Genomic DNA, 26,695 nt, shown 5'->3' on the forward strand with positions numbered 1-26,695 from the left:
AAATCAATTAAAGTAATACTAATAGGCAGGAACTTCAAAATCCATGCTTGAACTGCTAGCTTAAATATGACATTTTAAAATGTCTTATGTACTTCTGAAAGCCATTATTAACATAGAATCTGTGCCTACATATATTGTAATATCTGTTTCTTAACCTCTGTGGACATGATTAACAAATAAACCCATCATCAGTAGCAGATTTTAGAAATAAAACTCTGATATCTTCATATGAATATGCTGCTATTAGCTCATTTTTTACTTGCTGAAAGACACAGAATGTTTAATTAAAAGTCAACCTTATCCAGGCATAGCTGCATTTCTGTCAGACGGAAAGCTGGTAGAAAGATTTGGCAGCTGTATAAATAAGATATACTCAAGAAGTTGTGTTTTTTCCCACACAAATTCCTTCCAGAAACATGCATACCTCATTTTTTTTATTAATGTATAAGAGAAAAAAATCCCTTTGTCTTAGAAAATCCACTGTCACATATATTGGTATTTTTACTACCTTAATAAAACCCAGGGATTTATTTTAAAGAACGTCATATTATGGATTTTTCTTTGAGGAAATGCAACAGTGAGTTTTAGTTAAACAAAGAATTATGTCTGTTCATTTCAAATAAATTTACTTTAAATATAGTGTTTGAAATATATGTTTAGGTAGAATTTTAATTAGCGTATAAGCCCTGGGATGTACTTCTCAGTAATGCTGAATGTTTTGAGTCTCTACTTTCAGACACACTCAGTATTAATTTTAGCACGATAAGCAATCTTGTCTTTCATGCTTTTTAAAGTTAAAGAGATAAGATTGTTGTTTAATCTAGTTATTTTATATTAACTCTCTGTTACCTGGATATTTTGAGCTGATCCAGAAGTTCAGAAAGATCCAGCGTTGCATCTGAAAAACTTCCAAGTTAAAAGGGAATTGAAACATGAAGTTGCTAGGAGATAGTTGGTTTCTTGGGCAACACATCTCTGTATCCAGGGAAAACGCTAAGATATTAAGCATTGCCTTTGTTTAAACTCATATGGTGCAATACAAAGAAATGGTGTTAAGTAAAGGACAATGGATAATATTAGCAGCTCTGTTAATTACATGATATACTAGTAACTACAAACATTTATTAAACGTACTTGGTGATGTGCAAAGTCTATATTTACTTTCATCTTTTTTTTTTTAGAGAGAGAGCTCACACAGGAACGGGTGTGGATATGGGGTGAGGGGCATGGGGGAGGGAGCCACCCAGGCACCCCTGTATTTACTTTCTTCTTAAGCATTTACAACAATCTATCTTTTCTACAGTTTATAATGTACGTAAACACCACTTAGCTTGGACGTGACAGAGCAAAGATTCTGATGCAGACCTATTCATGCCTAGAGTTCAAATATATAACCTCTTTGCTATATTACTAAATGACAGTTATTCTGGTAATTGAAACTACAATTACCACTACTAACTAACACTTATTAAACATTTGCCAGAGACTCTTCTAAATGCGTCCCATTAATTCTTATATAGATTCTACTACGCTACAAAATACTATGAATAGGATATGTATTTGTCTTATCAAATATACAATCCCGGTAGTATGCCTAAATATGTATGTGTTCATATTTATATATATTGTTTATATATATAATATATGTCAATATATGGACACTAAACTTTTGAATGATAGGTGGGTTAGGGGCTTTGAGCCCAGTGCATTTGAAAATTGTGTGTTACTTTTGATTCCCCCAAAACTTAACTACTAATAGCCTACAATTGACTAGAAGCCTTACCAATAACATAGTCAATTAACATATATTTTATATATTATATATATTACTTACTTTATTTTTAAAATAAATTAAGCTAGAGGAAATAAAATGTTATTAAGAAGATCATAAGGAAGAGAAAACACATTTACATTTTTGTACTGTATTTACCGGTGGACCTGTGCAGTTCAGGTCTGTGTTGTTCAGGGATCAACTGTATACACACACACACACACATACAAGCACAGACTACATGAACACATATAAATGTGTACTAGAATATTTATAACACCCCTATTTGCAATAACTAAAAACTGAAAACTATCCAGGTATTTATCAGTGGTTGAAGGGATAAATTATGGTATATTGAAAGGATGCAATACTAAGCAGCAACATTATATTAAATCTAAAAAACAAAATGAATGAAAGAAAGAAGCAAGACTCAATAAAGTATGTACTAATCCAATTTTTATGAAATACAAATATAGGCAAAACTGATATGTGCTATTAGAAGTCAAGGTAATGTTTACTCTTGGAGGTATGGAACACAAAAGAGAGGGTACTGGAATGTTAATATAGCTCTTTTTTTTAGTAGTGGTTTTATGAATATGTTCAGCCTGTAAGTATTCATTAAACTGTATACACATACACACACATATACATACATATATTTAAAACACTTTAATAAAATGTTGAAGTTAAATGATGCTATGACTGCTTTATATTAATTTGACTGGGCTTCTTTTTTTGGGGTTTACTTTCCTATCATTATCTCCTTATAGCCCACTTATTCTATTCCTTTCTTTCTTTATTCAAGCTAGGCATAGACTTCAGCTTGTCTTCTGTTTCTCAAAAAAGATTATGCCTTCTGTTCATGAAAATAACTATAGACTTTGGAAAAACCTTTGTTAACATAAAAGTTTAAAATATTCCAATTTTTAAAAAAATTTAGATAACATTTCTGTTTATATATGAATATTATATATGTGAACATTGTGTCTGAATATTGGTCTTAACGTTCTAAACATAGCTTTAAAAACATTTTTACATTTTAGTCACTTTCATCAGTTTGCATTTCAAATTAAACTTCATTTACTTTCTTTCACTCAAGGATCTTTAATTCTTTTAAGTATACCACCAAAATGCAATTTTTATTAACTTTTAGAAATCTGTAATAAAGACAACCTGAACATCAAAGGACCTTAAAAAACAAATATGCATTTATGTTAATAAACAATAGAAATACTATGACTATGTTTGTAATCTTGCCATCTTGATAAAATGCTGACAGTCCCAGTTTGCTTACTGACTGCTATCACTTAACCATTTTCACCATGATACCCTGACTTTCCTCCAGCTTTTAAAAAATTATTATTTCAAAATATTTACCACCTTCCCACTACATAACAGGTCTTCTTCTAGTTAGTGGTAATACAACACTGAAAACAAAAGGCAAAAGTCACTGACCTCAAAGACCTTGCAGACTTGTAAAAGTAGGGGGCCAAAATCCAATAAAATATGGAGGAAATATGTAGTATATGAGAATTGATCAAATATAGTAGGGAATTTGAAGTAATTGATCAAATATAGTAGGGTGTGTATGAGTTGTTATTTTTTTTAGATTTTTAAATGTACTTATTTGAGAGAGAAAGAGCATGAGTGGGTGGCAGGAGATAGGAGCAGAGGGAGAGGGAGAAGCAGACTCCCCACTGAGCAAAGAGCCTGACGCAAGCTTGATCCTAGCCAAGGAGATGAAGACAGATGCTTAAACCAACTGAGCCACCCAAGCGCCCCTTGGGTTGTTATTTTAAATAGAGTATTCAAGAAAGCCTCTTTTGATAAAGTGGACATTTTGGCAGGGACCAGATGGAAGTGAAGACTAGAAAACAGATGTCTGTGGGAAGACAAATCCAGATAGAGGGAAGAACAAGGATCAAGGCTTCTGGTTGTGAGTGACATGAGGAAGTGTTAGCATCTGAGTTCATATATTTAAGTACCAGATGCCCAGATCTTCATGATTTTGTAGGCCATCATTAGAAATTTTAGTTTATTCTGAAGGAAATAGGAAACCACTAGAGAGTTTTGAGATGTATGGCAAGATTTTTTTGTATTATATTTTTAAAGTCTCGCTCCAGTTTCATTGTTAAAAAACCACGTGTGTACACACGTGCACACACATGCACATATATGGTGGTGGTGGTGGTGGGAAAAACATTGTGGAGACAAAGCATAGAGATAAATTAAAACATAATTGATATAGGGGCGCCTGGGTGGCACAGCGGTTAAGCGTCTGCCTTTGGCTCAGGGCGTGATCCCGGCGTTATGGGATCGAGCCCCACATCAGGCTCCTCTGCTCTGAGCCTGCTTCTTCCTCTCCCACTCCCCCTGCTTGTGTTCCCTCTCTCGCTGACTGTCTCTATCTCTGTCAAATAAATAAATAAAATCTTTAAAAAAAAACATAATTGATATAATCCAATAGAGAAGAGGGGGTGGTGTCTTGGGTGTGTGTTTTAATGGTGGAAGAGGAGGGGGCAGATACTAAAAGTGTTTTAAAAGCGCACCTTACCAAATACACAATTGTACGTATAACCAGTATCTTTGGAATAAAAACTGAAAATACATGCTGAATGAATAAAGACCCATCACAACATCATTAGTTGTCCCTAGTTGTGTTCTCAAGTCACTGTCAATTGTAGAAATTTCTTTGCCATTTCTCTGATGCCTGTCCTCAGCATCCTGTGTGTACTTCCATCACAGTTCTCACCAGTATTTTCTGTGCACTAAAAGCATGGTTAGAGAATTTAGAGCAGTGCTGTCTGATAGAAATTCAATGTAAACCACATAGGTAATTTAACATTTTCTGGAACTAATATTTAAAAAAAACAAAACAAAACAAGAACAAATAGTGTGATTAGTTGTATGATATATTTCATTTATCTTGATTTATCTAAAATATTTTCATTTCAACATGTAATCAGTATAAATAAATCAATAGGATATTGTACAGGCTTTGTTTTTTATACTGTCTTCCAAATCTGGTGTGTATTTTATACTTACAGCACACTTCAAATGTTAAATTTTAATGAGAAAAATTTAATTTATATTTAATAAAGTTTATGGTTGAAAAAGTAGATTTATATAGTTGACTTGTTTGATGCATACTTAAAAGTTTTCAAGTAACTGAATTGAGAATCAGTTTCAAAATTCAAATGTAAAGCAATTAAAATTAAATAAGAATTTAAAATACAGCTCTGTAGTCCATCCAGGTACATTTCTAGTGATCAGCTCCCATATGTAGCCATTGACTATCATATTGGCTAGTGCAGGTCAAGAAAATCTATTTCTCTATATTAATGTAGTTTGTGAATTTCTTTTCTAAACCACGTTCAGTTGTACAAGTAAAGTCATGAATAGGCAGAAAGGCCTTTTTAATTAAGATTAGGGTTTTGCCAAGAGAAAGAGAAAAGAGTATATAAGAACTTAAGTGCATAAGTAAGGCAGCAATGATAACGGTGGACTATTGAATGATGGACAAAAATATACATGCTGAATGTAATGAGGAAACATGAAGCCAATCAGATATGAAAGGCATATGCCAAGCCAATTGGCCTGTATTCTTCAAAATTTAAAGGTCATGGAAGACAAAGATATGCTGAGAAAATGTGCCAGGTTGAAGGATATTAAAGAGACACATTTTAATACAATGTGGAATTCTACACTGGATTGTGAACTGGGAAAATATAGTTGCTCTGAACATTATTGAGAAAATAGTGAAATTTGATTGTCTAAGATGGATTAGAGTACAGTATCAATTGCAAATCTCTGATTTTGATCATTGTACTGCAGTTATGAAAGAGAACCTCTTTGTCCTTCAAAATACACATTGAAGTGTTAGGAATAGAAGGACAGAATGTTGTCTACAGCATATGATCAAATGGTTTAGAAAGAACATAGAGAAAGACAAGAGAGAAAAGCAGAAACAACAGATTGCAAAACAAATGGGGCAACTTATTAATTGCTTATCTAGTTAAGTGTAGATAGGACTTGTACTATTCTTGTATCTTTTCTGTATATTTGTAATTATAATAAATAAAGTCACAAAAATATCCTGAATGAGGATATTCATTTATCCATTCAAGATATTTTTTGAGCCAACTGTGTGCCTAGGTCTGCTACAAATAGAGATACTATAGTGCATCAGACACATTTCATTTTCCTACAGATTTCATAATTTAGATTTCAACTTCTCTTGTGCTATTATTTATTAATTTTATTTTTTAATATGAAATTCATGATAGTCCAACAGGAAAAATAAGAAATGGTGTAATTGCAAGGTATTTACTTACAATAAATTTTACAAGAAGAATGACATTAATGTGTGGCTATAAAAATTCATCTATTTTAGACTACATATTTTTATGCTTTGGATATAATATAGATATTATTTTTTCTCCATTTTCTCCAATGTTTATATAGTATCTCCATTTCTACCATACACATTACCCAATCAGAAAGCAACAAATTGGATAAAGCCCCTTGGGCTTTCCACAACGTGTATATGCATATAATGGAATATAATGGAATATTATTTGGACGTAAACAGAAGTGAAATTCTGATACATGGATGAATCTTGAAAACTTCATGCTAAGTGGCATAAGCCAGACACAAAAGGACAAATATTTTATGTTTTCAATTATATTAATTACTTAAAGTATGCAAATTCATAGAGACAAAGTAAAATAGAGGTTACTGGGGGCTGGTGGGAAAGAAGGAATAGGACTCTACTGTTTAATAATGATGGAGTTTCTGTTTGCAATGATGAAAACATTCTGGAGATAGTGATAATGTTTACACAACATTGTAAATGTATTAATACCAGTAAAATGTACACTAAAAAAGGTTAGAATGGTACATTTTATGTTATATTGATTTTACCACAATAAAAAAATCACTCATTCTTCTTGTGTGTATGTATTTTGGACAAGTTAAGCAATACTTTTAGCCTCAATATTCTGGTTTATAAAATAAATAACAGTACTTATTTTTGAAGCCTGTATAAGGATTCAATAGATTATGTGTATAATCCATCTAGTCTGTTACAGGGTAAATATTTATTTTATGATAGTCCTTGTGTGTATTATGTTTGGAGAAAAGTAGAGGTCATAGAAATGCATATCAGAGCTAAAGATTCCCTAATGTAGTCTTTTCTAAGTGTGTCCTCTGAAACACTAATCCTAAGAAAAATGGTTAAGTAACAAAGACCGGTAGGGAAATCTTGGTTTGGAATTGTTGCATATATCACCCATCTATTGGGCAATGATGGTGAAAATTGTCTTGTTAAAGCTTGTGAGGGACTCCTGGGTGGCTCAGTCGGTTAAGTGTCTGCTTTCCACTCAAGTCATGATTCCAGAGTTCTGGGATCAAGCTTCTTGGCTCCCTGCTCAGCGGGGAGCCAGCTTCTCCCTTTGCCCACCGCTCCCCGCTTCTCTTGCTTGTGCACTGTCTCTCTCACTCTCTGACAAATAAATAAATAAAATCTTTAATAAAAATAAATAAATAAAGCTTGTGAAAAAGCCTGCAATAAATAAACCTGTTTAACCTTTTCCTGAGTAAGCAAGTATTTGAGCATCTGGCCATCGAATCTCACTGTATAGGTATACTTTATAATGTTTCATCGAGGTTTAATTTCCCTCCTTTTGAGAAAAGGAGGACTTTTCTCTCCTACTTACAGCTGAATTTATAATTATTTTGGAAAGTTCTACATACAGTAGTCATATTTCTTCCTTCAGGAAGTTATTTCCTGAAATGGAGCAAATTGCCACAGTTTCACTTTCTTTCCTTTTAGAAAACTAGATTGATTTGACGTGACAGGACACTGCAACAATAAATTTTTGCTTTACTATTGTTAGATCACTTGACCTGCTCCTACTATTTATGATCACCCTAACAAAACTCCTTGGATATAGAGAATTTGAATTAGAATTTCCTTTGTTAAAAAAGAGCACAGGGCATATTTTGGGCAGTAAAAGTATTCTATGTGATATTGTAATGGTGGATACATGACATAATGTATTTGTCCCAACCCACACATGTTTGTACACAAACAGTTCATCTGAATGTAAACTATACATTTTCAATTATATGATTGTAATATTGTATTGGTTCATCAATTGTTACAAATATACTGCATTAATGCAAGATGTTAATAGGAAAAATAGTATGCTGAGTAGGGAAAGAGGGGATATATGGGAACTCTCTGTGTTTTCTGAGCAATTTTAAAATAATAAAACCAAAATTTCTTTAAAAATAAACTCTAACAAAAATGCTTGTTAAAAAAGAAAAAATACACACACACGTGTATGTGTATATGTATAAATATGTATTATATATTTCTACTGAATGCCTGACATATTTTTTTATCTTGTCATTGAAGTGAGTGCATTTTAAGGAATTTGAACATATATCATTTAATGCCACTATTGTGGAAAAGTTTTGATTACCTGAGCAATCATAGTGAAGCCGTCATTGAATCTTTCTTTTACCAAATTTTCCAGGCAATCTCAGTTCCTAGCTTGTCCATTGGTATTATGATGAATTAAGAGTGAGAATATTGGATACCTTGGCTTTATCTCTGATTACCAGTAAGTCATATTTTGCTATTTTTAGTAAATAAATTTAAAAATGCTATAAGTCACAAAACAATAAATCATGAAGTGAATGAAATATCGCTGAACACACACATTACTAAGTTTCTCACAAAAAGCTTTGAAACAGTAATATAAGCAAGTTGGCAAGTTTTTAATTAGAGAAAATGACTACTTCCAAAAATTCTTTTTTAAAAGAAAGAAATTAAAATAATTTATTTTTTTTTGCATTTCTTTTTTTTAATGTTTTTATTTTTATTTTTTATTTTTTTTTAATGATTTTTTATTTTATTATGTTAGTCACCATACAGTACATCCCTGGTTTCCGATGTAAGGCTCGATGATTCATTAGTTGTGTATAACACCCAGTGCACCATGCAATACGTGCCCTCCTTAATACCCATCACCGGTCTATCCCATTCCCCCATCCCCCTCCCCTCTGAGGTCCTCAGTTTGTTTCTCATAGTCCATAGTAAAATAATTTATTTAAAGGTATTTTGGGAATTATTCTTGCAATGTCAGGGTAAGGCTTTGAATTGAGGCATTTAGTATATTAAGTATACTTCATGTTTATACATTTATAGATCTACCCAGGCTATTAGAAACAGATGGGCCCTACTATTCCATGTAAACCTCATAATCCAAATCTAAGCTGAATGTTTGTACAGCTTTTCAGACTAACCTAAACATGATAATAGAGGTTTCTTCAGAAGCTGTTTCTGAGACAATGATTCAAGTGCAAACAATTAACTTGGAAGGTGAGAGGTGGAGGGTAAGGGAGTGAGAAAGTTAGACAAATGGAATGGAAGGGAGCAATGTTGAGTTCATTATTGAGCTAATTATTACTGTGGGTGACAGGAATGCTTCTGTAGGACATAAACTTCAGGTCTACCCTGTCTACAAATTGAGACAGTTGGAGTTTGTACACCAATTTCCATCAGCTGGATGAGGCTTGCTCTCACATAGCATTGATTCCCCGTTCTCTGGCCTGGAGTATAAGAGGAAAAGTAAGCTTCAATGATTAGAAAAAGACCATAGGCAAAGAAATACATGTCCTAGTGGAAGAATTTTGAGCTTTGTGCTTTAGAGTGGAAAAAACAGAGAAATTTATTGGACACTACCATCATCTGCTATATATACTTACCAGCTATAGTGTTACCGAGTTCTTATCATTGCTGTTTTTACTATTGCTAACAATTATAGTTTAAATTTTACTATGTTACTTGGGAATATTTCTTAATTTTCTCTTAAAGAAGGAATTAAAGTTTTCTTTAATAAAGTCTACCGTGCAACTAAGAAATGAATTGAGAAATAATAGAGTAAGAGTTACGCTGCCATAGAAACAAATTTACTAGCATTTTCACTTATGCATTGAATGAACTTATGTATAACATTTTGATTTAATGAATAGTTTTTCATTTAATTTGTAAAATACTATCTCACATCTAGTTCATATCATGTTTCCTATGTAATGTTAAGAAGTTATGGTGGAGGGTAAGGGGCACAAAAGATATCCCATGAAAATTCCTTTGGTCTCCAAGGTAGCATAGAAAGTAACTTCAAGCTTGAAATGACAGCCAGACTAGGTGGATTAAAACATTTTTAAAATTTATTTTTAGTTGTGAAACCTATGTAAAATTATCCTTCTGTGTCTCAGTTTCTTTATGTGAGAAATGGAAATATATTAATATACCTAATTTGGAAATTTACAGTGTGAATTAAATGAGTAAAAACATATAGAGGGGCACCTGGGTGGCTCAGTCGTTAAGCGTCTACCTTCGGCTCAGGGCATGATCCCAGGGTCCTGGGATCGAGCCCCACATCAGGCTCCTCTGCTGGAAGCCTGCTTCTTCCTCTCCCACTCCCCCTGCTTGTGTTCCCTCTCTTGCTGGCTCTCTCTTTCTCTGTCAAATAAATAAATAAAATCTTAAAAATATATATAGAATACTTAAGACAATGTCTGGAACATATTTGTAAGATATTATCAAGGTGCATGTATGTGTGTGTAGCCATTTCCATTAACAAATATGTACCTATTTCCTCCCAAACTGAGTTTAAACAGTTGAGTTCAGATAACTTAAAAAGAGTGGGGTCTTGAATGCCACTTTTTGAGGAATTTATTTTAATTTGATAGTTTATTGTTTTGTCAGAGGAGAAATGAGAGAACATTTACAGGGCTGTGCAGATAAATATATTTTGTATTTCAAAAGGCATTTAACCTTTCTCCTGACTATTTGATTTATCTCACCTTTAATGTTTATTAGCATGAGTAGTTATGATAATCACCTTTAATTGCCACACAATGATCTATTAATAACTTGCCTGTGCCACTGCTCTGAGATTTAAGAAAAATAAGACACCATCAAGGAGATTATAATTTATCTGAAGATCATTTCCCACTTATATTTATTTGTGTAGTTTGTTTCATGAGTGCAATCATAACTCAGATAATTACTGTCTTTGTTACAAGATTATTCAATTGCAGAATAAAAATTCTGCTCAGAACTTGTAAAGTTTGACAAGTTGAATAGCTATGAACATTTAAAATCATTTGGATATATTTAAATTCATTTTCCTGAAGAGGTTTATTTATTTATTTTTTTGGTCAATATATAATATTTTTTTCTAGAGTGCTTAAGTGAAATTACTACTATCTTTGATCAAAAACAAATAAAAAGAGCAAATTGAATGCCACAACCTAATTCTTAAATGCTTAATTGTGGGAAATTATTCAGCACATTGGGCAAAAGAAAATCAATTACAAAAATAGCATTATTAGACTCCATGAATTAAAGAAACTCTCAGAAGTATTTGATTACTTTAGAGAACACACTATAGCTATGTAAATCAAGAGTCGATTGTAACCTTATAAATAAATTTTAATTGTAGACTATGTAATATCATGAAAATTTCATTTCTATTTTAAAAGAAACTTTGGAAGTATTTTAAAGTTAAACACTTAAACAATTCTGAAAGAATAAAAAATATACCTATTTCTATAAAAATACTCAGTGAGAGAACCAACCAATCTCAATTTTGACAAAAAGTAGAAATGTAGGCAGACAACATTGTTGGTTAGAAAGCAGCCAATTTGCCTGGGGGCTCAGTCAGTTAAGTGTCTTTAAAAAATATTAAAATGTTAGCATGCAGCCAATAACTCATATATTATAGTACATGGAACTAAAAAATCAACCTGTATCCATTTTCATCCCATTTCCCACTCTGAGACAAATTTCTTTGCGAATACAAAGATATATACCATACAGTCTTTGCCTTTTTGAAAAATTAACATACTAAAATCAATTTAATTATGGATATCTTAAATTAATTGGCCTTATTTTCTAAAATAAAGCTAAAAGGAAAATGAGATGGAAGAAATTTAAGTTTTAGTGACATAAAGAAACCTGCCAGATCACAAGTGTGTAAGTAAACATAATTTATTCAGATTTATTCAGATGGTACGCTACAGTGCAAATGATAGTAAAACCATAACAGCAGGATGCCATTCATCTAATTATTTACCAAGTATAGATTAAACACCAATTTTTATGTTGCCTGCTGAGCTTGGTACTGGAGAGAAAATAGTTACACAACTCAATAGGATAGGCCAATCTAATGGGTCTGTAGGAATTAACAAATTAGGACAGGGGGATTTTCAATATAAATTCGCTTATTTTATTGTTTGCCCAGGTCTAGCCGAGCTTCACTTACAGTTATATTTATATTGGTATATTTCTCTCAATTTTGCAAGTTAGTCATAATTAAGCTCTTTATTGATTTTGTATATACTCAATATATTTGATGTTTTAAATTGATGGCTTCATCATATCACTTTTTCCTATTTGCATTTTTTAATTTATTTTACTATCATTAATATGCTTATCTCTTATTTTTCTTCTCATAAAATGATCTGGCCAAAATATATCTCATAAATCTTCAGGTGTTTATTAATTTTGAATATTATTAAACATTTTTCTTCTGTGAATAAAAACCCCCTTAAAATAGCCATTTGAGAATCTCTACAAAGCTTCATCAAATATAGCTATTTATTACATTAATGAAATAGAAATGTAAATGAGTATTAGATACTCTCAATTACAGAAGTTTGACTTTTGGGGAGGTATTTCACTTATGTAATCAATAAATTTACCAGAATTATTAATGGTGATGATTTAATGTCCCAGAAAACCCACCAGTAGTGCAAATCAAAGCCATAGTCATGAGCATGGAACATGAGAGATACATTTTTTTCTTTGAGGGAAGATACTGAAGATTTGGGAATTAACACACAATTCAGGCATTGAAAATCCTGTTTCCTTATTTTTTCTTTTCTTTGGATTTTTTTAAAGGATATTTAGAACCTAAGTTCTAAAGGTTAGGTATAGGAATAAAGACTATGAGCAGCAGGGTAATTTCTTTAGGAATACATAATAGAAATAGATAGATAATATGAAATAATAATCCTTATCAGAGCCTCATCAGTGGAATTTAACAATCTTAGGGTAATAGTATCTTTGCAAATTTAATAAAATACATTAACCCATTCCTTAGAATATTTCCAAAATGTCTAAAGACATTACTTTACAACTAATTTATGTCCTGATTAAGAACTCTTGATATTATCTCTAAGATCCTTTCAATCCTTCTATATCTTTATAACCAAGCCATAGAGTTATACTTCAGGTTTTAATCCAATTTTCCAAGGAAGGTGACTAGAGTGTTCCAGTGGGTAAGTTTGAGATTAGCCAAAATGAACATATTTTATTTGGAGCAGTATGTTAAAGAAGAAAAATAGATTAAAATTTAAAGTTAATTTCAAATATCACGTGTGTAAGTAAATACAATTTATCATTTTCCTAACAAGTATATTTAAATCTTATTTCCCATTTTTAATATATTTTTATTAGTATATTTATAAAGTATATTTCATTTCATGTTATAAGGGACTTAAAAGAACAATATATTCTGGGTTCTGGTTAGCTGCTCAAAATATAGAACTGGAGAGACTCACAACAACTAAAAATGTGGACGAACTACAAATTAACAACTTTTCTTGAATTCACTAGAGAACTCAAGTTGCAAACCAAACTTATAACAAAAATTTGGAAAGAGAAAGGTACCTTCAGGGAGGAAAAAGACCGGAACATTTGGTTACCTGAGGAACCCCACTAGGGGAGAGGAACAACAGCCATTGCTGAAATCTGCCCTGACTTACTTATATTGTCTCTAATACAAAAAAAAAAAAAAAAAAAAAAAAGGACTCCAGAAAGAAAGTCCTCTCAAAACCTGTAGCTTGTGGGTACTGGCAAAATTCTATTGCAACTGGAGTGGGGAATGGAACACAATACCTAAAATCTACCTAGATCCATCCTTCGTCTTTAGAGGATGGACTCCAACACTGTTACCTGAGAAAATTGGTGGAAACCCAGTGCAGTTGGAAGAAGGACTTGGAAAATAAAAACAATTTTCACCCATGGAGAAAGGGCAGGGCCACTATTGTGATTGAAGTAAGGACAGAAATATTTGTGAAGTCCACACCTTCTAATCCAGGTTCAAAAAGCCCACCTAAGAGCAAGCTTAATCAGATGAAAGAAAACCTCATTCTCTTCCATCTTCCACCAAAGTGCTAATAGATTAAGTCTTTTGCAGAAGGACAACTAAATAACCTAACTAATTTACATACAATCCCATTTTGGAGGTGTAGATGAGAAATCAACGCACATAGGACTTGAGGGGTTATAGTATTTGACAAAAGAAACATATATTAATGTTCATTCTCACCTTGATTATATTTCCAACTCATGCTGTGGGGCAGTGGAGTGCAAGTAAAACCAGAAGTCTTACTGCTGCTGAGAGAGATTGCAGTTTAATTCCATCAGACTGTGATTTAAGAAACACAACCAATAGAGGAAAGACTTGTAGAGAAGGAGCACAGAAATCTATATACAAATATCACTCAAGTTTTTTGATTCCTGAGCTGTACATATGAAAAGAACAACTTCAAGTTACTCAGTAGAACAGAACAGCTGAGGGGATAAAATGCTGATGAGAGATTTCAGAAACTAGAAGCAAGATTGTACTTCAATGCCATATCAATGGGGACGAGCTGTTACAGTGTGGGCTTTTAGTTGAAAACCCCTAAATCCACAAACTTTAAGAAAGAGACATACGTTAAAATTAATTTCCCCTTCCTAGGAATAAGCACTGCACCTTAAGAGCAGGGGGAAAAACTGAAATATGTCCATCTGAAAAGCAATCAGTCAACATTAAGGCGATCAATTACTACTCAATTCCAGAAGAAAGTCAGAATAAAGCTTATCTCTCTTTCAAAAACAGATTTATTTGACTTACATTAAAGATTTTTAAAAGTCAATGAGTAAACATTATCATTCATTATGTGGTTTCTTACCTACTTTATAGAGAATATACTACTTCCTATGGTTTAAATGATTTCATTTGTTTTTCTTTTTCTTTCTTTCTTTCTTTTCTTTTTTTTTTTTTTTAAGAGGGGAGAGGGGCAGAGGGAGAGGGAGTAGGAGAATCCCAAGCAGTCTCCATGGCCAACGGGGAGTCCAAGGCTGGGCTGGATCTCACAACCCTGAGATCATGACCTGAGCCAAAATCAAGAGTTGTATGTGTTATTAACTGACTGAGCCACCCAGATGCCCCTCATTTGTTGTTCTAGCTGTGAAATTCCATCTTTCCTTTCAAGTAGCTTAAGAATCGTCCTATATGGCCTTTATTGTCTAATTCCTTGTTTTATCATTGAATGAATCAATTATTCCATTCATCAGTATTAATACTGTTTTATATTTATACAATTCATTATAATTATTTTTCCTACCTTACTAAACTTTACTAAACTTTGAAGACCTATTTTTACTTCCTAATTTTTACTTCTCCTGGACCTACGATAGTACCTTGTATAAACCCTTAATTCATGTTCCCTGTTGAGAGAATACATGGATGAATGGGAAAGAAGGAAGGGAAAAACAAAGGAAAGAAATAAACATGTCTTTATTGGTACTCAAGGGATCCATAACCTTCCATGTTAATTTCAAATGGCTTCAACTTTTTCAAACAGCACTATACAATTTGAATAGGTCACACTTTCTCTTTTTATAGGAGATCTGGCCCTTTGGACTGAACTTAACTATTTTCCATCCTGAAAGTGCATCCCACATAGTCCACTCTGTCATATTTCCAGAACTCTAGAATCTTTCTCTTTCCCGTAATTCCAATAAAATTCTTTTTTTTAAAAGATTTTTTAATTTATTCGACAGAGATAGAGACAGCCAGAGAGAGAGGGAACACAAGCAGGGGGAGTGGGAGAGGAAGAAGCAGGCTCATAGCAGAAGAGCCTGATGTGGGGCTCGATCCCATAACGCCAGGATCACGCCCTGAGCCGAAGGCAGACGCTTAACCGCTGTGCCACCCAGGCGCCCCCCAATAAAATTCTTGAAAGGTTTTTTAAATGAAAAAAAATCCAAACTTGTTCACATATGCCCTCTTTTTAAGAACTGCTTTTCAGGGGGTGCCTGGGTGGCTCAGTCAGTAAAGTGTTTGACTCTTGATTTCGGCTCAGGTCATGATCAGGGTCATGAGAGTGAGTCCGGAATCAAGCCTCACATGGGCCCTGTGCTGGGCATGAAGCTTGTTTAAGCTTCTCTCTATCTTCCTCTCCCTCTGCCCTCCCCAACTACCCCCACCACATGCAATTTCTGTCTCCCCGCCCCAAAAAAGAAAACAAAACTCCTTTTGGGGAAATTTGCTTTTCTTTCTTTTTTGTTTTCCTATGGAAACTCTTTAATTCTCCATATCTTGTTTTCTTCAAGTCTAAAACTTTGAAGTCAGTTTTGTCTCAAAGATAATTCTGTGTTGACTTTATGTATTTATTATTTTTTAACTGCAAGCTCTGAATCAAAGTGTGTGTTCTAGTCATAGTTAAAGACCCTAGAGGTCAATATGTGAATCCTAATTGAAGATATGGATTCTCAATGTCTTAATGTCCATAGGTTCATTTTCATGTTAATCTACTCAGAATCATCTCCTAACCCAATTTTTATGCTAACCCTTCAGCACCCAGCGGGAAGATCTTTATAACCAAAATAGACTTAGCTTGGCTGTTCTCTCCCACTCTCTACCTCTTTCTGTCTCTACTGTCTTTTTTGCCCATCAGTAAAAATAGTTATTCATTGTGCTAAACACACAAGGTATAAAAATGAATAAAATATGCATATTTACTAATTTCATAGTTTAATTCTAAATATATGGATACTAAAATTTAAGTCAGTATCTGATTTTAGACACTATATCAAGCACATAACAATTCAGTATCTTGCTTAATCCATGGGGCCGAGACCAGGATAGCTCCTGCCAGAGGCCACATTCAATTACTGCACTTTCCTGCCTCTCATAAGTGCAGTGGGAACCAGGAGAAGAAGTGCTATTAGAGCTGGATCAAAAGCATCTTTAAGAATAGACACTTGATTGAGAGGAGCTTCTTGTTGGTTTCTCCCACATAGCCCGTTTGCTTTAAGTACTGTGATCCTTTTCTCTATATCCTTTCATCTTAGGGTTTGAGACTCTATTAGAAAGATCAGTGAAAGACTTTGATATTTAACCTCATCCTTTACTTGTGGGATATACCTTTAATAAAGAGTAACTTCTCCTTCAAATAATTGTCAAACATTTAAAACATGCTTTAATTAGTGAAATAAGTCAAGCAGAGAAAGACAACTATCATATGATTTCTCTCATCTATGGAACATAAGAACTAGAATGATCAGTAGGGGAAGAAAGGGATAAAGAAAGGGGGGGTAATCAGAAGGGGGAATGAAACATGAGAGACTATGGACTATGAGAAACAAACTGAAGACTACAGAGGGGAGGGGGGTGGGGGAATGGGATAGACCGGTGATGGGTAGTAAGGAGGGCACATATTGCATGGCGCACTGGGTGTTATACACAACTAATGAATCATCGAGCCTTACATCGAAAACCGGGGATGTACTGTATGGTGACTAACATAATATAATAAAAAATCATTATAAAAAAAATTAAAAAAAAAGAATTTTTGGAGAATAAACCAGATGGCACAAAACATAAAAAAAAAAAAAAAAGGAATTTACAGTAAGAGATACTGAACTCTAGGAAACAAACAGGGTTGCTGGAAGGGGAGATGGGTGGGGGAAGGGATAATTGGTGATGCGAATTAAGGAGGGCACTTGATGTAATGAGCACTGGGTGTTATGTGCAAATGATGAACCACTGAATTCTACCTTTGAAACTAATAATATAGTATATGTTAACTAAATTGAATTTAAATAAAGAATAAAAAATTAAAAAAAAAATAAAAAAATAAAACATGCTTTAAGGTATAGAAACAAGTTTTTCAACATTTCTAGCACCATAATAAGCTTTTCTTGTCAATCTTGACAATGTTGCCATACCCGCATTAGAGTTATTATTGCTCATTAGTCTGAGGTGACAAGATGGAGAGGTTAAAAATCTTCATTTTTAAGTTATGAGTATGTTTCTATACACGAATCTATCTATCTGTCTGTATGTATACATAATGCGGAAATTAATTACAATTTGAAGAAATAAACCAATAAAATTATTGTGAGATTGATAGCATGCCAAGAAGTAACATAAAATGTTCGAATGTGTAAATGTAAACTAAGTTATAATTTTCTCTTCACTGTGTATTTCTATGACTTTAATTTTTAGCTCAAGTCTATTTTGAACTAATTTATATCAGCTTTACAGTAATTTGAATCTCTTTAATTTTTTAAAATTACTATTTGTAGCTCTAATAAATATATAAGCTACATCTCGCTTAATCGTGCTTGTTAGATATTTCCTTTTATATAAATTTCACTTCTATTTTTGTTCTCAAATAAAGTACTAAGAACCTAAAGTATTTACTTAAGTATTTCTCTCCTTTGACTATAACTCTTTTATGATATTCAACATTCTCTTCTGAAAGTTTATTATAATTTTTGAAGAACTTTTTTATTGTGGTACCATTGATAGGTGACTTAATTTAAGAGTTTTCATTAACAAAGTAATATGCTAGGAGTTTGAAACCTATTTTGGTCCATTCAAAAAGTATTAATATTTATTTTTTAAGATGACAGACCTGTCACAAGTTGTACTTCAAGTCATGGTACATGACCTGTCCATCCAATCTGACATACATTCAATCAATATTGCAGCAAAAAAAGATTGATGTTTTAAGTCACTGAACATTAATTTATTTTAGTTTTGTTATCACTGTGATTCTAGAGATTTTTTTAAAAGCTATTTTGGGATTCATAGGTAAAACAATGGTTACTAGAGCCCCCTTGAATGCATGCCAGTTCTTTGTAAACTTTTCTACTCACTTTTGCTCTTAAATAGGGCGTTTTTTCTAAGTTAATGTAGAAAATTATTAACATCACAAAATAAGAAAATAAGACACTAAATTTTAAATTTAATTGATTAGAATATGTTTTGTGTTTAAAAATATTAACAAGGTTTTTTTCTGCATTCTCTGTAATCATAAGCCTTTATGCTTTTTTAATGGCTTTATATAAATACACTAGTGTATGATCTTGATCTTATAGAGTACAACATAGATTCATATACAATATATTATTTAAGCTGCACTCAAGCCCTATAAAATAGGAAGTAAATTTTGTTAAATCCACAACACCAACAGTTGCCTGGAAATCCCCAGTTCCTCAGTTTATGTTTTCAATTTTATTGAAGTGAAAATGGTTTAAATTCACATAACACATATGGGAAACACCAGAGCCTCTCTACCTCAGTATCTGTTAGAATTTTCAGAAAGCTTGTATGTCTTCTAGTTACTGCCCTTCAAATTACTAACACTTACTAAATGCTCATTTTACTATAGCTCACATCTTACATTGGATACTTCTCTGTGTTCTGTAATAATTCTGAGGAAGAAATACAAGCTTGTTGTATTCACCTGACTTATTGAAACCTTGAAGATAATAGACATAACATGATATTATACAACAGAAACTTAGAATATTAGGCAACCTTGTGTTTGAAAGTCCTTTGGTCATTCCTGTCCTTTACTGTGAATGTCTCTATTCCATGTTGTCCTGGCAACTTGCTCTTGCTTTCTCCTTTTCACCATTTCCTCTCTCACTTACCTTCTCTTCCTTAATATAATACCTTTGGGAACTCAATTTCTCATGTTCTTTCTTTCTTTTTTTCTTTTTTTGGTTAAGATTTTATTTATTTGAGAGAGAGAGAGAGAGAGCACAAAAGGAGAGTGAGAGGGAGAAGCAGACTCCCCACTGAGCAGAGAGCCCAATGAGGGCTTGATCCCAGGACCCTGGAATCTTGACCTGAGTTGAGGGCAGATACTTAACCGACTGAGCCACCCAGGTGCCCCTCATGTTCTTTCTTATAAAGAAAATGTGTCTATCTTATTCTTGGCTCACAAACACTCTTTGCATAGCTAATGATTAATTAATATACTCTAGCAAACAGATACTTGTCTACTCTGGTTATGATTGTTCAGCATACATAAGATCTGGAAAAAACTTGGGAATTTTGATCCTTACCCCCACCCCACAGCACTAGTGAAATGAAGTAATATAGATTGATTTTCTCATTGATCTTAATTATGCTATCTTTGTTAGCAAGTAAAAACAAATGCAGAATCTGGAAAAATAAAAAAAACCCAATGAAACAATATGATATTTTTATTAACAGTAATTTTGCACTTCCAACTACACTCTATTTCAGTTTGAAGAAACAGGATCCAAAAAGATGAAGCTAGCTTAATCAAAAGAAACTGAAAAGACAGGTATCCAGCATAAATCTTCATGCTTTTCCACTATAACTTTCTTTCTAAGTCTTAAAATTGATTTTCAGTAATATCAATGTATTTACAATAGTGCTATGCATATTTACACACTTGGTGAATATAAAATACATGAGTATACTATTAAGTGTGTGAGAAAGTGCACAGTTACACATAATTGTTTAAAAGTTGTATGGAGAATATTTTAAATTGTTCAAAAGCAGTTTCATCCATTTAAAAAGTAATTGCTGTCAACTTCAGTCAGGTTGATAGCGCAAGTGCCTACTTAGAGAAACAGAAGGAAGTAAACAGTATTCAATATGTGTGTAATTGACTTGTATTGCTAAAAAAGGGTCTAGGGAATCTCTCCTTCATCATCTAAAGCATTATAAATAAAGGGACCTGGGAGACATATCAGAGAGGCCAGGTAGAGATGCATTTCTTCTTCCTGGTGCCTATCTTGTTTCAATAAATGTTGAGTAAAAAGAAGGTGGTGAAAGTGTATTATGGGAAGATTATTTTTTTATTTATTTGCTTAGTTAGTTTTCACTGAATTTTGGAAAGCAGAACACAGTGGAAAAAGCTTCATCTTATCCCAATTCATCTATTCTTAGTTAAGAGGCACAACTAGGGCTCAGGTAAAGAATCGTGGGATTTGCAAGGAGGCTGGATCCAGAAGCAACAGGCAAGGAGATCTGGTCTGAATTGTGAACCAGCTCCTGAGGCTGGATGCCATGGTCTACACTGTGGTGTTTGGGGGCAAGAGATCATGTAACGTTCCTCAAAGAGTAGCCCAAGGCCTTCTACATCAAGGAACTTGGAAGGTTTTTGAAATGCATATTTATGACTCTAATATCAGACTCCCTATAGCAGAATCTCTGTTTATAAGAAATTTGTGATTTTTGTGTGATTCTTAGACATTATAAGAGCCTCATATGATTATAAGTGAATGTTTCAGTAACCATAATAGAGCAGAGCTGCGGAAACAAAAGAGCTAATCCTAAATTTACATAGAAGTATAAGGACATTAGTAAATAGCTAAGAGCCTTAGATTCTAATATAGTCTGACAGCTGTGAAGCAGGTCTAGCAGATTAAAACTCTCAGAATTCCTGAACATGAGAAACCAAATAACTCCTAAATTGTGTACCTGCAGTCTGATTAAGCTAAATAAAAACTTGTAGTGGGAGTAAAAAATTAAAATTAGATAATGAGAAGGAAGTCAAAATTCCCAGGATTTGTACATTTGCCAACAATCTTGTTTAAATTGGCATTTCATTTTCTATAATATTTATGTTGATTATATATATATATAGGTAGATATGTATCTACCTATATATATATACATATATATATATAATCATTCAATAAAAACATGCTTTATTAGAAATACAATAATGGATACATGAAAAGCAAGTCTCTCTGATCTCAATTTCAGTTTCAAAAATGCACTTAATTTTCAGGTCTATATTAATTGACAGCATGGCCTACTGGCACTATTACCCCAAATATAAATTCTAAGTCATGCAATGGAATTGCCAAAGTTGAGAAGTACATTTTAGTAATGACAAATAGAAAAATATAGAAATCACAAATTAAAATCCATATCAAAAACAACTAATATTATATGTATCTTACATCAATTTGAGTCTTAAAGTAAGTTAATTGCTTATTTTTCTGATTAAATGTAAACATAAAGAACAGTAGACTTCATTGTTTTCCCTTTATGTACAAATGAAAACTGGTAAAAATGTAATTTCATATGGTATCATGAACACCTTTATTTATTAACAGACATATTAATAACAAACATAACCATCTTAAATAAATAATTATCTTAAAAATACAAGTATCAAGGGGCCCCTGGGTGGTTCATTTATCCTTTTTGCTTTTATTTTCTATACTGGGGATATTAAGTGATATTTTATTCTGGGGGAAAACAAATGTGTATATGATATGTGAACATGATCCTATATAGAGGAAGAGTTTTAAGAAATTCCTTATTCAAAGAATACAAGAGATCTCTTCCTTAATGACCTCAGTTTGACCCATTCAGTCATTAAGTATGAAGACATACAGACAGCAGATACATGAACCACCACATATTGGCCTCCTTCAGCTACTTTTCTGCTTAGGAAGTACCCAAAACAAATATATATGTATATTATATATACATATACATATATGTGTGTATATATATATATATATATATTTATATATACACATATATATATATATACACACACACACATACACACACACACACACAGAAACACTCATGCACACTCACAGTAGTAAAACAGGCAAGAGATTGCTTTATTACTGGCTGATGATTTCTAATAAGCTACTTTGGAATCTGGGGAATTTTTTAAAAATTTTGGTAAGCCTAATTAACCTTAGATCAAAGTTGACCATAAAGTTGGATGGCCCCAAATAATTCATCTCTAATTTTGCCACTCTGCTACCAAGTCTGAAACATCTGACTTAAAGAATATCCTCTAGTGGAGAAAACAACGTTTGTTCCAATGTCAAAACTTAAAGCAAAGGTAGACTGGACTATGGTTTTCAAACTTTTGAAAACAAAACTTAGTAAGAAATACATTTACGGACCCAGAGTATGTACACACAAACACATACATGCACACAAACTTAACTGAATAAAAGTTTCACAAACATACTTCATTAAGTGTGACAATATTTGGTATATTTTGTTTTATTTTAATTATTTTAATGCCCAAGTTACAGTTTACTGTTCATCCCAGGCTGTAATCTAAGTTCATAAATCAAGTGAGAAGCAAGGGCATTCTTTTTCCGTTTTTATGAGCCACCTTTAAGAAACCACATTGGAGGGGTGGTGCCTGGGTGACTCCTTTGGTTAGCTTCCAACTCTTGATTTCAGTTCAGGTCATGATCTCAGGGTTGTGAGATCAAGCCCCACTTCAGGGTCCACGCCGGGCATGGAGCCGCTTAAGAGTCTCTATGTCTCAGGGCACCTGGATGGCTTGGTCATTAAGCATCTGCCTTCGGCTCAGGGCATGATCCCAGTGTTCTGGGATTGAGCCCCGCATCAGGCTCCTCTGCTGGGAGCCTGCTTCTTCCTCTCCCACTCCCCCTGCTGTGTTCCCTCTCTCGTTGGCTGTCTCTCTGTCTGTGAAATAAATAAAATCTTAAAAAAAAAAAAAGAGTCTCTATGTCTCTCTCTGCCCATCCCTACCCCTCCCTCTCTTAAAAAAAAAGAGAAAGAAATCACATGTGAATTACATCTTCCTCTCCCTTTCTATTAGATCAACTTGAGAAGAGTAAAAAATTGAGTAATATTTTTCTTTTCTTTTTGTCCTGAATGTACTTTTCAGGATTTAACTCACATTAGGCATTTAGGAAGTCTTCTCAAATAAGCTACCTTCTTCCTATTTTACTCTCAACCTAGAGGAGGGTTAGCTGTCATGATTTTTATGCTTTCAAAATGCTCTGTACATTTCTCGATAGCCATGTGTGTATGTGTGTGTGTTTCTCACTACTCTATGAGTTCCTCAACGGAGGAAATGGGTCACAAAGTTAGACAATAGGTATTAATTTTATGGTAAAACAGAAGGGATTGAACTGGGTTCTAATAATTAAACTAGTTTAAATGAGATTTTTTTTTCTATCTTACACCTCTTTCTGATAGTCTTCTCGGTTCTTCAGGATGCTAGCAGACTGTTATACATACATTTTGTCTCTCAGATAGTGTATATACGGAGACAGCAAAAAACTAGTCAATGCTAAGAAGATTGCTCATGTATCTGGAATATTAGTCAAGCCAGCACAAATGGGTAATCTCTGTTATAAGTATGATTATCCAATAAAGTGAATAATGATCTGCATATATAAATATTCTTTTTTTCACTGAGCTTTATTTTTAACTTTTATAGCAACTTTTAAAGTAGTCAACAAACTGACACTCACTATTTAATGCAATAATCATTTTAAGATTTTTAAGGAAATAACATGTATGAGAAAAATGGCACCAGCATTAGTAACCCTGGCTTCTTGTTCAGTAGTAGTTCACACAAAAATTAAATATCCATTAAGAAAAACATATCACCTGCTTTGTTTATTGTCAAAAACATAGCAGCTTCCCTACTCCTCAACTATGATCTTCTCTTACTAAAAAATCAAGTGCAAAAGACTTTCTTTCTTTTTTTTTTAAGATTTTATTTATTTATGTGACAGAGAGACAGCCAGTGAGAGAGGGAACATAGCAGGGGAGTGGGAGAGGAAGAAGCAGGCCCCCAGCGGAGGAACCCGATGTGGGACTAGATCCCGGAAGGACGGGATCACACCCTGAGCCGAAGGCAGACGCTTAATGACTGCGCTACCCAGGCGCCCCAAAAGACTTTATTTCTGTCTAGCTTCTGATTACCAGAAGAATCTTAACTCCAGCTAACATTCATTGTCTCCAGGTGTGTGTGTGTGTGTGTGTGTGTGGGTGTGTGTGTGTGTGTGTGTATCAGAGGAGGTGTTCAGTTAATCTAGTTGGAGTTGATCTGGGTTTGGATATGTCAGTGCACCCTAGGTTTCAAATTTCTCTAATGGTACTCCAAGCTTATGGTGGTTTGTTAAAGGTGTGTCTCTTCCCCACACTTCCTCAATGTCTGCTCCATTCTCAGTTTTAGGTCTTTCCTTGGTGCTGTTCCTCAGAAACGGTCTTTCTTCATGTTCTTTTCCCTTCTCCCAGAAGTGGAGAGCTCTCACCTGTTACTCTGTGCTTACTGACTTGGTGGTGGGGAAGAGTAACAGTTGGACAGGGGCTTTCTTTTTCTAAGACTGAATCTTAGGCAGCAACTTTGTTCTGTGTGCAGGGAGGGGGAGGGCAGGTCGGATGGAGGTAGGGAAGTGGAGGAGTGCTCTCAATGATCTAATCCCCCTTCTCCCAGTAGGTTAAACATTTCGGTCTGTAATAAACATAGCAAAGATGATTCCCTGGATGGCTGCTTTAGGTCTGTCCCACAAGGAATGCTTTCTCAGTACTCTCATCAATATTTTTCCTGAGCACCTGCAGAGATCCTTCAGAATAGCCTGTAAGTGGGTGTGGACTCCCTTTGTGTCTGCATCCTTCTTTCCAGGAGTTCTGTCGCTAATTTATACTCCACCTGAAGGACTGAATTTTAGCTAAATTCTTCTTACTGGTGTCCAGTGGTGTCTGTCTCGTGAATGTAAGTGTTTGATCTTCATTTTCCTGAAGGTGCCTGTCTTTCCATAGATTTTGGGTTAGTCAAGGTTGGCCTGTGATCTTAGCTTCTTGTGGGATCAAGAAAATTTGTTGATTTGCTGATAGTCTAGCTTTGTTGTTGTTTCTCCTGGTGATGATGTTGTTGAACAGGTGGGGATGATGTTAATTCCAGTTTTCTACATCCTTAGTGAAAGCTGAAAGTCCTGTATTGGTAATTTTAAGAGTCATGTTTCCAAAACAAACATACTGCACTGCATAACTGAATTTAAAGTTAATTATGGGGCAGTATTTATTTAGTCCATTACAGTGTCATTATTTCTACAATGGCATAAGGAGAAAAGTTGGGTGTGACCTCCAGTTCCCTAGCATAAGTTAACACTTGGCTTTACCTTTTAATGAAAGAACAACATATTTGTAATGGATTTCACAGGCTTATTGGCAATGTTTAAACACTTAGTTTTGTATTTCCTGAAGGGTTTCAATTTCTCAAATAAAACATTTGCTATCATTGCATTTTCAGGAACTTAATTCTCATAGTTGAAGTAGGATTATTTCATGATCTTTGTAGCCATGGCATTCAAATATCATTAGTATTTGAAATGGAGATATTAATACAACATATGCAAAAATAGAGTTATAATATTTAGACCTATCAATACACTTTATAGAAGCCATACTTATATTCTTTTGTAATTGTGGTAGCTGATTGGTAATATGTCCTAACATATTTTCTGGTCACAACATTTCTTCTATATTTAGCACAACTTTTGATTATCAGTGCAATGATTGTCCATGTGCTTATGCAGATTTAGACCTATTTTTTTTTTGATGGCTAACATACACACCCTTGTGTAGAAACAAATGGAGTTTCTCTCTCTTAATTGCTAAATTATTTCTGGCAAGTTAACTTTTTATAACTTGATATCAAGTATGTCATCTGCTTATCTTGTTTTGAGAATATGACTTTTTCTTTAATTAACAAAATATTAACACTTTATGAACTGTTAGAACACAAAATTAACTCACTATAATCCACATTCACAAAAATCTCAAGAACTTTTGATATTTTAGGGAGATACTGGGTCCTACTGAGAAACTCTTGTTCAGTGGCAACTCTTGTTCAGAGGGTTAAGTCTGGGAGGTTGACTTTTTAGAACACATACATCATAATTCTGATTATAAATAGATAATTATCAAAAGCATATGTTAAACATCGTCCCAAGTTATTTAAACTCCATCTCTTTACTGTCACAT

Source organism: Ursus americanus, chromosome 16, assembly GCF_024610735.1.
Source record: "Ursus americanus isolate L20-20 chromosome 16, mUrsAme1.1.p, whole genome shotgun sequence".
Classification (NCBI taxonomy): domain Eukaryota; kingdom Metazoa; phylum Chordata; class Mammalia; order Carnivora; family Ursidae; genus Ursus; species Ursus americanus.